At 35.0% G+C, this 14,808-nt stretch overlaps 1 pseudogene; it reads right to left on the bottom strand.

The window, feature by feature from the left end:
• LOC147400328 (homeobox-leucine zipper protein MERISTEM L1 pseudogene) overlaps window positions 1-8,609 on the bottom strand; it is a 30,708-nt pseudogene extending 22,099 nt beyond the window's left edge.
• Between the last annotated feature and the right edge of the window lie 6,199 nt (window positions 8,610-14,808).

Below are 14,808 nucleotides of genomic sequence, written 5' to 3'. Positions count from 1 at the left end.
TTAGGGTTTTGGAAAGTTTGGGGAGTCTCCTTGACCTACTTTTTCTAGAATTTTCTCTTGGATATGAAAATAAGTTGTAGAGACCCCTATTTGTAGATTTTTTTAAGAGCTTTTTAGATAGAGTTAGAGTTAGATTATATTTCTTTTAGATAATTTTAGAGTTTAATTATATTTCTTTTAGATAGTTTTAGAGTTTAATTAGAATTCTTCTTTTAGATAGTTTTAGATTTTAATTAAAATTCTATTAGGGTTAGGGTTTGATTTTAGTCTTACTAGATTGATTAGGGTTTTGACTTAAGTCCCACTTGATTGACTAAAATTTAGGATTTTGACTTAAGTCTTACTTGATTGACTGGATTTTAGGATTTTGACTTAAGTCTTACTTGATTAACTTTAATTTTAATTAGGATTTCACTTTACATTCATTAATATTTTAATTATTAATTTCGAAATTTTTAATTATTAAAATTTTAAAATTATCGTTTTACCCTCGGAGAGGATCTTTTGCATTTTAAGTCATTTTTCAATGTTCCAAGATGTTTTGAAATCGATTTTTCATAAAGAATTCAATGAAAACATTAGTTTGTCTCATTTATGAATTTTTTTGTACGAAATGGTCGTGAACTTTATGAAGGGCATTTTTGTAATTTTGTCGAATTTTGTGAAAATTGGCTAAATGATTTATTTGATTTCGATTTGTTATTTTATGTATTTGAAATGATTTTTCTAAGCATAATGTAGGCTCTAGGGATGTTTTGAGATTATGAGTATTTTAGTAATTTGATCATTTTTTAGTGATTTTTATCATAAAGCTTCTTTTTGTCTACAAGATGATGATTTCTATGTTTTCGGAGTTATATTTTCCTTGCGTAGTGTGATTTCTACAATTTTGTTAAGATACTTCCTTTGAATTTTTGAAACATATCTAGTAACAGATATAGCATTGGAATAATCATCCATCATTGGGAATCGTTACGATCAGGTTAACGAGTTGATTAATCAGGCAAATGCGAAAATGGGGTGTCTACGCGTACCTTTATTAAACTGGGGCATCAGTACTATTGAATCAGGTGACACTAAAAAGTATATCGATGCACCTAGGCTAGAGCGACCTGAGCCTTTGTCCTATTGTAAACCGCAAAGTCACATGTCTCGATCGCCAACCTTAGACTTGTACCTATACGGTATATCAAATTTCACCAATTGTACTTCTTAATTAAAATTAATGCCTAAACGAGATCCTGCCTCGCTGTACCCTACTGTACGATGGGGATAGATAATATTTATTCTAGACAAGAGGTATTTAAGTGGGCCCTTGCTCAGCATCGTGAATCACCTCTCAAGTAAAAATTAAACTGACTGCTTTTTGACTTCAGAGATTTGAGTTGGAGTCTTAGATTATCACATATACGGTATATCAAACCAGGTCATCAAATATTGAGAGGTATATAGGTGTACTTGGGAAAGGGTGGCCAGATAAAATGCATTGCACGTAGTAAACCTAGAGTCTAGAAACCTCCCCTATAGGTCACGACTCGAACTTATCGTGGGTGTTCCCGGGTTGCTTATTGGAATTGGATATTACAAATGATGAGATCAGGAATGTATGGTTTTGTCCTCAAGGAGTGATCTTTTTGTTTAAACCTGATTCGAAATTACTGTATTACTGGGTGCACCAATCCAATAAAGAGTCCATTTTAAAAAAAACTTGGCAATGATTCATAATGACCCAGTCTATCTCGATCCTATAATCATAGTAGGCCGAGCCATTTGAATCAAAATGGAATTCAAACTATTTTCTAATTCGGATTTCAACCCATTTTAAAAGAAGAGAAATGTTTTCCAAAAGAAAAATATTTTTCAAAGGAAAAAATGATTTGCAAAAAAATAAAAAAATGATTTAAATCAGATTTGTTCAAAGTTGTTATTCAATGAAAATATTATTTGTCAATGATTTTCAATAATTCAATAAAATTATTTTTCCTTTTGAAATAATCATTGCATCAAGGAATTATTTAATGGATTGGTGCACAAAGTTCAATGAAACTTTAGGATTCATTTAAAATATTATCAAGGGGGTAACACTGAAATTGATGGGGTTACAAGGTTATCAATCGTCCATCGTCTAGCTAGGGTTGTAAATCCGGTCTATTAGAATAAACGTCAATATCAAGTCAACAGCTAGAAATGACTCCAAATTTTTTTAAAATTACACAATTGTTCCCTGAAGATCATCGTGTCTCAATCTTGTCGGTTGTAAGCAATGTCCCAGTCCTCAGTCCTAATCAAGCCCGTTGTGGGTAGTTATCTTGAGTTTTTATGAGTCATGTGGTTTAGCTTGAGTCCAATTTTTTTAATAATCCATCAATGTCATGTTCTTTTTAGATGAAGTCTACTCTTTTCCTGTTGAGTCGAGTTTGTTTGCCAAGTCTAGAATGATGTCTATCACCTCATTTTAATAAATGAAATTTTTGAATACCTCGAGCGCATTAATAGATTAACTTCAAAGATAGATTTCTCTCCTGAACAAGAAGATAAGGGTTGGGCTCAACTTTTAATCGAGAAAACAAAGGTCATTGAACTCGAAACAAAAAATAATTTCTAAAGAGATTAAAATAGAAACCCTCCTATCCCTAGAGGAACATGAGGGGATAATGTTAGGTGTAAGCTTGGGTGTTATTCAACACGGAATAGATACTCGCCCGATGAAATGAAAATATCGATAGAGATGTTATAAAATGTATCAGTGCTATCCTTACATCATCTTGAGTTGCAAATCACATATTATCAGCCGATGTGGGGGTACCTTTTGAACTGATCTCTGATAATGGGTCGTACTTCAAAGCCTAAGTCATTACTCTGTGTTCAAAGTTCAAAATCTCGCACCATAAATCATCTCCTTACCGTTCTCAAACCAATGGAGCAGTTGAAGCGACCAATAAGAATCTGAAGACAATTATCAAAAAAATGTGTCAATCATATCGAGATTGGTAAAAAAATTACCATTTGCACTATGGGCATATTGAACTTCAATTCGATCCTCTATTGGAGCTACTCCCTACTCCTTAGTGTATGGCATGGAAGTAGTCTTACCAGTTAAAAATGAAATCTCGTATCTCAAGGTCTTGATGGAAAGTCAATTGCTAAAAGCAAACTAGGCTCGTCATTGGGTACGAAGAGCTAAACCAGATTGAAAAAAAAGAACCTAGAAGTTCTGTACCATATGTAAACTTATCAGAAAAAATTCACTTACAAGAATGTCAAAGTTCACCACTTACAGGTCAAGGATTTAACCATTAGACTTCAAAGAAAATTGAGCACCCCTCCTTTACTATAGGAGGAAGTCTGAATCCAATTGGAGAGATTCATTCATTAAGAAAATATTCTTGGAAAAGCCGTAAGACTTCAAGATCATGATAGAATTGAACTATTAGAACCAACCAACTTTGACCAGATCAAGCAGTACTACATTTAAAGAGGTCATCTTTGGCCGAATCAATTTTTCTGCTACCCAGTTCAGTATCTTCTTTTTCAGCCCTTTGCAACCTTTTTTTTAAATAAAAAACCTTTTTTTTTCTCAGCCTGATCACCTAACCCAGGGGAGGGAAAATCCGAATTACGTTTTGGTCTGATCCCAAAAGTTTGGGGTATGTAGGCAACCTAAGAAGTTACTTCAGGCCCGACCACATCAAAATAAAAATAAAAAAATAGATTTCCCTACATGAAAAAAAAATAAAAAAAAAAGATATTATAAAATGGGAAAGAAAATTCAAGAAAAAAGAGAAAATGCCACACAAGGGGCATTTAGGTATTTGAGCCTCAAAATTCCTTTCTTTTTATACCTAGTCCTAAGCTTACCCATGAAAGTCCTCCTAAATACCATGTGAAAAAGTCAAGGAAGGGAGCAAATCATGATCAAACAGTAACTCTAAAATTTCAAAAAAAAAAAAAAAAAAAAAAAAATGGAGCCTGCTAGGTTGAAAATCCGAAAGGACAGTCTTGGCAACAATTAGAGCAAAAAAAATAATAAATAAGAGCCTGTTAAGTTGAAAATCTGAAAGGACGAATTAGGCAAAAATTAAGGCAAGCTCGCAAGGTTGAAAATCTGAAAGGACGACTTTGACAACAATCAGAGTAAAGAAAAAAGAAAAAAAGCTTGCTAGATCGAAAACCTAAAAAATTGATTTAGGCAAAAGCTAGAGTATGCTCGCTAATTTAAAAATCTGAAAGGACAATCTAGGAAAAAATTAAAGTAAAAAAGAAAAATAGAAGAAAATCTCCATAGAGTTGAAAAGCTAAAAGGTGGTCCGAGTCGAAACATCTAAAGTCCGAATGATCAAATTCAACACTTAGCTTAAACTAAATAATGACTCAGAAGCCACAAGTATTTTATCTACGATTGATCTGAAATTTTTTTTGCTTCCCCAAGTTGACCAAGGGAGAGAAGGGTGAATTCCGTGATGAGTCTCAAAAGGAAATGTTTTGCTCTCTTGAGCCTGACTCAAAATCTTCAATCAAAATTAAAAGTTAAATCTTTATTGTGGTTGTGGTAATCAAATATTTCAAAGCTTCATACAAGGGATATTTTCTTTCTTCTTTGATATGTAGTTTCCTTCTTATATTAGGGGCATTTTTTACAAGATGTGTTCAATACAATGTTTCCTGTCAAATTAGGTACATTTTATTCTCAAACTTGATCAATGTTAATCCTAAAGGATAATGGGAACCCTGAACTTAAGGTTATTATCTTGATAGCAATTTTTTGAAAATCCCTGTGGTACAAAGAAGTTAAAAAATTCATAAAATATTTGAAAAACCTTGAGATTCAAACAGAAGCATTTCTGATCTCATTACTCTTTCACCTAGAATAAAAGATAGGGCATTCTTTCTTTCCCAGATTCATTAATGTCTTTCCCAGACTTGTTCATTCTTTCTTAGATTCATTCATTCTTTCTCAGATTCATTCATTCCTTCTTAGATTCTTTGATTTCTTTCTAGATTTATTCATTCTTTCTCAGATTCATCCATTCTCCTCCAGATTTATTCATTTTGCATAGATGCCGCCAAGGGTTATCTCGGATGCCACTGAGGGTAATCTCGAATTTTGCTTAGTTCCCGCTGAGGGTTATCTCGGATTTTGCTCAGATGCCGTCGAGGGTTATCTCGAATTTTGCTTAGTTGCTGCCGAGGGCTTTCTCGAATTTTGCTAAGATGGCGTAGAGGGTTTTCTAGGATTTTGCTCAGTTGCTACCGAGGGTGATTTTGAATTTTGCTTAGATGCCGCCGAGGGTTTTCTCGGATTTTGCTCAGTTGCTACCGAGGATTTTCTCGAATTTTGCTTAGATGCCGCCGAAGGTTATCTCGGATTTTGCTCAGTTATCGCCAAGGATTTTTTCATATTTTGCTCAAATACCGTCGAGGGTTTTCTCAGATTTTTCTCAGTTGCCGTCGAGGGTTATCTAAGATTTTGCTCAGATTTCGCTGAGGGTTTTCTCAAATTTTGCTTAGTTGCTGCTGAGGATTTTCTCTGATTTTACTCAGATGCCGCTGAGGGTTATCTCGAATTTTGCTTAGATGCCGCCGAGGGTTATCTCAGATTTTGCTCAGTTATCGTCGAGAATTTTCTCATATTTTGCTCAAATACTGCCGAGGGTTATCTCGGATTTTGCTCAGATGCCGCCGAGGGTTATCTTGAATTTTGCTCAATTGCCACCGAGGGTTATCTCGGATTTTGCTCAAATGCCGCTGAGGGTTTTCTCGGATTATGCTCAGCCAGTTGCCATCGAGGGCTTTCTTGGATTATGCTCAGTCAGATACCGTCAAGGGTTTTCTTAGATTTTACTCAGATAGTTCATTACTCTTTCACCTTTAGTAGGTAGAGTAGGACTCCCAAAAAATTAGTTCATTACTCTTTCACTCCGAGTAGGTAGAGTAGGACTCCCAAAAAATTAGTTCATTACTCTTTCACCCCGAGTAGGTAGAGTAGGACTCCTAGAAAATTAGTACATTACTCTTTCACCCTGAGTAGGTAAAGTAGGACTCCCAGAAAATTAGTTCATTACTCTTTCACCTAAAGTAGGTAGAGTAGGACTCAAAAAAAAAATACTCTTTCACCCAGGGTTTGTAGAGTAAGACATTCAACTTTTACTCAAATTTTGCTCAGATTTTGCTTAGATTATGTTCAGTTTATGCTCACATTGTACTTAATTTATGCTTAGATTTAGCTCAGACCATCTTTGAGATTTATCTCAGATTTCGAGTATACACAATTGCACATTTTTAGTCAGGGAGAATTTTCTAAAATTCAAGGATCTGACGCCATTAGTGAGAGCTTGCGCTCGAGGACCTTAAAACCTTTTTGTTCGAGGAGAGTTTTACCCTCAAGGATTCAAACATCCTAACGAATTGCTAAATCAGGATGCAAAATGAACTGTCACTAGCTTTGGCATTCAGATATCGTACTATCTACCAAAATAGATTTGCTATCTAGTTTGCTTCAACCCTCTACCAAAGAGGGGCATCTGTAGACACCCCATTTTTGCACTCACCTGATTAATCAATTCATCAATCCGATTACGACGGTTCCTAATAATGAATGATTATTCCAATATTTTATTTCTCTGAAGCCAAAAATAGCCAGTTTGATCCCCAGTTGAGAAGTGGCGCACGATGCTGAGCAAGGGCCCACTTAAATACCTCTCGTCTAGAATAGACGTAGTCTATCCCCCTCGTACAATAGGGTACAGCGGGGTAGGATCTCGTTTAGGCACTGATTTTGACCAAGAAGTGCAATTGATGTACTTGGATTATCTTTGATATACCTACGGGTACGAGTCAAGAGTTGTAGCTTTCATAAATGGTTTGGCATCCTACGAGGGGACCGACCATGTACTAGTACTACGTTGGCAATCGGGACATGTGACTGTGTGGCTCACAATAGGTAAAAAGGTCAGGTCACTCCAGCCTGGGTGCATCAATATACCTTTCAGAGTCACCTGATTAGATGGTACTGATGTCCCAGTTTTATATACTTTAAGGTACGTGACTAGAGTTGTGGTTTTTATGAATGACGTCGCATTTTCGAAGAGACCGGGCCACGTACTAGTGCCACGTTGGCAATATGGGACTTGCAAAACAGTAAACGTGCTAGTGGTGTTTGCAAAACAGGGTGGGGTGTGCCCAGGGCTTTTTTCAAGCAAACAGGCCCGGGGGCCAGATCAAACTATTACAGTATGGATCTCACATATTGATCAAGAAAAACAAAATCCATAGCATTCAATTTGAGATCTAGGCATGCACATCATAGAGATATATCAATTAAATCATGGCATATTAGATAGACAATCAATTAGATCATAGCCAAATAGAACGAAAGTGATCAATCAAAGATGGCACATATACATTGAGATAGGCACAAAAAAAAAATTTCAAAACAAAAGGATTTTTTTTTTATAATCAAGGATTGCTTTGAGCAACCCTAAACAAATCGAGATTTTCAAAGAATATTGAATTGAGGATATGATGGTAGTTGTTGAGATAAGGAGATTTTTTATTTATTTTTTTATTTTTAATTGATTTTTATTTTACCAAACAACGCAAAAGACCGCTCTTTTTTTTTTTTTAGAATGTTGTTGTCACGTGGGGAGGTCAAAGACCTTTAACAAGATTTCAAATCTTACTAAATTGGTGAGATATCCTTCCCTTTTGAATGCCATTAACTAACCAATGACTCACATTATTACACCTGATTGAACAAATATTTAATCTCAAAAGTGGGATTGAAAATTTGAATCCTTTTTTTTTTATTAAAAAAGAAAAAAAAATGGGCCCCAATATAAGTTTGATGTGCAACAAAGTTGATTTTAAAAAAAAAATACACACTTTTTTTTTTACAAAAGTTGCAATTTGTAGATTTGCACAGTAAAACTCACTTTGATGTGGGTCATGTTTCCACCTCAACAGTTTATTGTGTTACAAATTTAATAAAAAGTGGGTCAAATGTGGGCCCTAGCCATGGTTTGTTAATATATTTGACAGAGTAGAAAAATTTTGTAATTTAAAACGCAAGCAGATGGTACTCCCTTTCTTTTATTGATAAAAACATTGAAGCGTTCCTGCCAACCCCTTTTCTTTTCTTGTTTTTAACAAAATCCAAAAAACCCGATATAGCGTTGGTAAAAATTGGTGTGGCCATAGCCACTCTCAAATAATATAGAATTTTTTTTCTTTTCTTCTCTTTTAATTACCACCATTGGAGGATCTGTAGCTTTTACAGGATATTGAGAGTTTTCCAATCATCAAAGCTACTGCAGCTTTTAGAATCAACGTTTGAGAAACGCTTTTGATTCTCATCAAGTCTGAGTTTGGTGACAACAACCTTAGATGGATTGATGCTGACGTTAACAGTAAATCCATTATCCTTCTCTCTTGTAATCCTCTCTACCCATTTGCGATGACAGACCTGAACAACTTTGCCTTTTCGACCCTGGAAGGTTTCACAAACAATTTGAACCTCGTTATCTTTGCGAATTGAAGTAGATATTACGTTGTATTTGCTGTGTAGATCGAATGAAAGAGGAGTTCTCAAGTACTTTAATACGGATCGACATGATGGCGATATTTTTATCTTTTCGCAAAGAGAGGGCAGAGAAAGAGAGAAAAAAAAAGTATCGAACAGGTTTGGAATTGAGAGGAAAAGATCTCGATGAGAGATGGAACTGTTGAAGAGAGTTGAGATTAAGGTTTCTTGGAGAGTTGGAGATGGAGAGAAGAAGGTTTTGTTTGGAGGAAAGGATTTAAAGACAGACATCTTTTCTTTCATTTTCTCTTCTGTGTGAGAGAAATTAGAGAATGAAAAAGAGGGTTTTTTCGTTATGTTTTGCTAAGAAAATCCGCACCAACATCAATCGACTTGAATTTATTATGAACAATTTCCAATCGAATACATGTGATTCTTTGTTGAATTCCTTGCAAGTAAGCATCTTATGTTCATCGCTAGAGAGAGAGAGAGGTTGGAGAGACGTCCTCTCAATTTTTCTGCTGTTTTACGTTTTCTTCTTTGTGGAGAAGAAGATAAAAACAGTAAAGACTGTTTTCTACTAACGGCACACCACGTCAAAAAAAATTTTGTTTTTTTTTTTTTTTGTGATTTTTTTTCTTGGAATTCTCTCCTCATCCCAAACAATATTAAGAAAGACATTTTTTTTTGTTTTTTAACACATTACTCACAAATAATTTATTTTCACAACTTGCCGCATATACCTAGTAACGCAATAAAAAAATTCATCCAAGATTTTTAAAAAAAATCATAACTCTCATCCCAACCATCATCATTCTGTCCTCAATTTATGTCAATTTGAATCTTTCATTATTTAGGGTCATCCTAAAACGACCCTAGATTGAATCATAAAAAAGGATACTAAAAAATGACCTATCCAAAATCAATCTAAATAATGCCAAGAAAAAATAATAAGACCAAAAAAATATAAAATAAACCAAATAATGAGAATGGTTCAACAACCATTTTTTCCACACTATTATCCTCTTGCTATCTTGAATTATTTAAGGTCATTCTGAATTATCATAGATTGAAACATGACAAATGATCTATAATTAAGCCCAAATAAATGAAAAAAAAATAAAATAAAATAAACAAATAAATGAATAACTAAAAATCAAATAAAAAGGTCCTACTGGCAATGCATCCCATACTTGGGATTTTTCAAGTCTGATCCTCAATGATCCCCAGTGGAGTCGCTACTAAAAGCTCCCTTGATCCGCGGGGTGAGCAGATCCGCTTTTGACCCTTGAGGTTTGGGAGTCGCCACCTAGTTATTACGGTCTAGGAATCAAATACTGACTCTAAACAGATAAATAGACTAATCTACTAAAGAAAAACTGAATCCGGGGATCACATTATGGGGTTGGAAGGTGTTAGGCACCAATCCCGCTCGGCCAATGTCGGTCTCTACTTATGCCAAATAAGATTACATTGCTAAAAAAACCTAGATAAAAAAATAAAAGAGATTTTAACTTCGATACGCAAAGATTCTATTCCCTCAGATTTGATAAAACTGCTCATTGTACAGTACTTCTTGCTTCGTTTTGCCTCCGAATTTGATTTCTGATCTCCGAGGCAAGGTATATCTCTCTTAGATCTGAATTCTTCGAATTTTTTTATTATGAATTTTGAGATATTTTTGAAGGATTTCTAAGGGTTTTTTAAGCTAAAATTGAAGTATGGGTGTTAGGTAAGGAGTTGGGGCTTCAAAATTGAGATTTATAGGAGGTTAGGGAGGCTTTTTGACCTACTTCTTTTAGGGTTTTCCATTTGATACGAAAATAGGGTATGAGGACCCCTATTTATAGATTTTTTTAAAGGTTGATTTAGATAGAATTAGTGTTTAATTAGAATTCTTTTAGTTAGAGTTGTATTTTAGTTAGAATTGTTTTAGGTAGAGTTGTATTTTAATTAGAATTATTTTGGGTAGAGTTATATTTTAGTTAGAATTCTATTAAATAGAGTTATTAGTTAATTAGAACTCTATTAGGTTTTTGAATTTTCGTCTTATTTGATTGACTTTAAGATTTTGACTTTAGTCTTATTTGATTGACTTTAATATCTTGACTTTAGTCTTGTTTAATTGACTTTAATTTTGACTTTAGTCTTACTTGACTGACTTTAATACATTGACTTTAGTCTTGCTTGGTTGACTTTAATTTTTTGGAGAACCGCCATCTACTATATCTTTAATTCTTTGGACCACCAAACGGAGGGGTCCTTGAAGAAATATCTTGGCAACCTTCAACAATTTTGTCTGAGAGCCTAATTGATCGATTTTTTTGGTTCAAAATTTTAAATTAAATTTATTAATGTTTCACTTTAATTATTTTATATTTTATTTATTAATTTCAAAATTTTTAATTATGAAAATTATAAAATTACCGTTTTACCCTCGGAGAGGACTTTTCGCGTTTCAAGTCGATGTTTGATGTTTTAGGATGTTTTAGAATCGGTTTTTCATAGGGAATTCAATGGGAATGTTGGTTTGTATCATTTAAGAATTTTTTTGTGTGAAATGATCGTGAACTTAATGAGGGGCATTTTCGTAATTTTGTCAAATTTTGTGAAAATTGGCGAAATGATTTATTTGATTTCGATTTGTTAAATTATGGGTTTTTCTAAGCGTAACGTAGGCTCTAGGAATATTTTAAGGTTAGGGGTATTTTGATAATTTGATCATTTTTTAGTGATTTTTATCATGAAGCTTCTTTTTGTCTAAAAAATGATGATTTCTAAGTTTTTGGGACTATATTTTCCTAGCATAGCGTGATTTCTACAGTTTTGTCATTTCAAGATACCTCATCCGGATTTCTGAAACATATCTGATAACAAAATAAAGTAATGGAATAAACATTTATCATTGGGAATCGTTGCGATCGGGTTGACAAGTTGATTAATCAGGCGGATGCAAAAATGGGGTGTCTACAGGTTTCAAGAACAAAACGTAAATTTCGACGTTTTCGGTAAATTTTCAAAATGTAATAACTTTCGCATTACTTTGAATTAGATTACAAAAACTATATGGTGTCGAATCTCGTGATCGAGACTTTCATTTCGAAAAACCCGTTTTCAATTTTGAGAACTTTAAAAAATTGAGTTTTCGACACTTAGTCAAATTTTCACCAACTTTCCTTGTCTTAACAGTTTTGGTCCCGTGCATTGTCGGGACCCCGTTTTGAATAAACCTTGATGGTTTTCGATGGAAAGACCAAAAATGATTTTGAAAGATTAGAAATGAATGGTTTGACTTGAAGAATAAAAAGTGAGAATGTCGAGTGAATGGGAAAAGGGAATGAACGGTAAAATGTCAGAATCACACCCGAGGGGTGATGTTTGCATTTTACATTGTATGTTGTATGTAGGTTGGTGAAAGGATATCCAGATTATTAATGAAAGGGTTGCATGTTTATTTACGATTATGTTAGCGTGTGTGCTGAGTACTATTATTTATTTTAGGCCGGGTAGCCACAGTTGCATGGTAGGAACTGGATATCCATTTTCAACCCTGTTCTGTTAATTTCTCTTTTGTTTTAAATGAAAAATCATATATATACGTAGTTATTTTGTGAGCTATTAAAGGGTCTGTGAATGCCTGAAGAGATAGTGCGTCACATCATCCGGAGGGGTGTACTATCCTGGGATGTACGGTAGGGACCACTAAGCTCATACGTGGTATGGGACGCGTATGAGAGTGGAGTCACAACTGGAATCCGGGTTCATTCCTTTCTTATATTTACTAGTGAAAATGTATTGTAAAGGTGGTCGTATACGAGTGGAGTGTTATTTTGGAACATATGCACGCCTGATAGGCATAGACGAAGATGATTGGTCAGTGATCACTAATAATCTAGTAGTAGTCGAACGTTCTGACACATCGAAAAGAGATCCATTGCTTATGCTCACGTCAAACGGCCCGCCTAAGTCGGATAAATGGTCACCAGTGTGGTAAGCGCAGCGACCGGCCACTAAATCAGGAATTAAAAGTCAGATTTATGTTGTAACATCATGTCCCGACTAGGAGCGATCCAATTGTGAATCCCAAAGTTCAAATTCCATTACTCCACCACTTGTACTATGTATCTGTTGTTATATTTCGAATTATAAATTGAAAAGCATGTCTATCATTTCAATGTTGTCAACGGTATTTACATAAATGGAAAATGTATAATGAGTATGAATGATTGATGCTATGTGTAATTTTTAAACTGTTTAGTTGCTCATCCCTGGCTATATGTACCAGTTAATCGTAGTTTCAATTGTAAAACATGCATGTTTTGAAATAATGCAGTATGATTATTCGATCACGTTAGGTGAGGTTATTAGTAGGAATTGTTTGTGGACCTACTGAGTAACCATTGTTACTCACCTTTTCCTTCCATATTTTTTTAGTTGTAGAGCCAGTGCTTGGGGAGGCGAGTGTTGAGCCATCCGTTCAGGAGCATCTAGTTGGTTAGATCGACGACCATTGTCCCGGTGAGCATTGGGATTATTTCTCCTAGGAGTTAGTTCGTCCTAGGAGGTGTACATAGTGTTTTGGGCCAAGTGATATGGCTATGTTAGAGTGAGGATAAAATTTTGTAATCCTGTATAATTCTATCCCTTTTGCGCAATTCTGACCTTGTTTTTTGTTGTTCATAAAATCTTCTATCTTCCGTTGCTTATTCATTGTGGATATATTACTTTATACAGGATTATTTGGATTGGTTTACCAGGTTTGAGTTCCGTGAAACGCTAACATAAACAGAGAAGACCATACTAAAATTTCGAGGCGCTACTTAGTACTTCGAGGCGGCCTTGGGATTTGTGTTAGCGTTTGGCGGGATGTCACATCAACCTAAGTCATTCATGACAAAGCATACAACTCTAAAATATAATATAGAAATTTTAGTAAACATTTGATATGTCAGTTATGGAATTCATGTCATTCATTTAAAATAGAGCATATAACATAATCGTAAAGGAGATGCAAGATTTATAATAGTTCGGCAACTTGCCTACATTCACTACCAAGACCCTACTTTCAAGCCTTGGGTTCCACTAACAAATAAGGTTTATAGTTCATCTCAGAACCTTAAAACTTAAAATTTTCTTTAGGCTAAATCTAAGCTTATGGTTTGAGAACAATGCTTATTCCTCAAACTTGTGGATTTTATCCCTAGAAAATCCACAACCTAATTTTCATGAGTAGAGTCATCAACTCTTCTCAAGAGCTCAATTTTGACTTGGAACTAAGAACCTTTAGATAATGAAAGAAAATTAAAAATACTTACAAGGACTTGACTCAAGTTGATTGATCTTCTAATTAGTTGCTTAAGTTTTTCACGTCCTTGAGGATTTATTCTTCATCACTTTGTACTCCTTGCTTCAAGAGGATGCTCCAAGCTCTATTGATGTGTTCTAATATGTTTGCAAGGCAAGGGTAAAGGGATGAAGAGGGTCAAACAAAGAAGGACTAAGGTTGAAGGTGGGTTCAACTAAGGTTTGGACCTTCCATGGCTATAGGAGACTCTCTAGATGATATGGGATGGGAGCAAGTCTTCTCTAGTATCTGAGCTAACCAAAGAATGAACTCAAGATCTGAATTTTAAAGACATTTGGTAAACAAAATTAACCTACTGGTGGCATCGAGTTAATTATTAGGGGTGAGGGTAACTCCAACGATCATATTTTCAAAATTTCGGACAGTTGGAGTGACTCTACCGGTGGCCCTAGTAAACACCCCAGCGGCCCTAGTGTAACATGGTACGTGTTGCCGGGGGCCCTAATCATTTTATTTGGTGGCGACAGGTTAATTACCATGATGCCCTTTTGGGTCATTTTGAGCTCTCGGGAGGTTCGATGATTAAAGGGTTCAAGGATTTCCAAGTTCTTGCCAATATAAAATCCCCAAACACTCATTAAGGGATGGGGGATGACCCAATTGTGGTAAAATTATAAAAATACCCTTTTAGCCATTTTGACTTCCGACAAGCCATTTTCGACTCTCGAAAGTTTCGATGAAAAAACGGGTCGAAAAAAAAGATAGTCTTAAAAATGAGCCGACCTAAAAATCATCTAGCTGTTGGGGAAATTTCTTGGTGGTCTCATTACCTTTTAGGTTTTGTGCACACACATTGAAGCTTTTTGTCAAGGTGTTTGAGGTTGAGCTGCTTTATTGGAGTCTTCATACGCCTTCAAATGCAAACTGATCCGACACTTAACATAAGTCTCGGGATTGACAAAATATGAAATTAACACTCTCCATT

This window comes from Akebia trifoliata, chromosome 6 (assembly GCF_017979445.1).
Source record: "Akebia trifoliata isolate Shusen 1 chromosome 6, ASM1797944v1, whole genome shotgun sequence".
In the NCBI taxonomy this organism is placed as follows: Eukaryota; Viridiplantae; Streptophyta; class Magnoliopsida; order Ranunculales; family Lardizabalaceae; genus Akebia; species Akebia trifoliata.
Note: the sequence above shows the minus strand (reverse complement) of the source record. Positions and strands in the feature narration are given on the sequence as shown.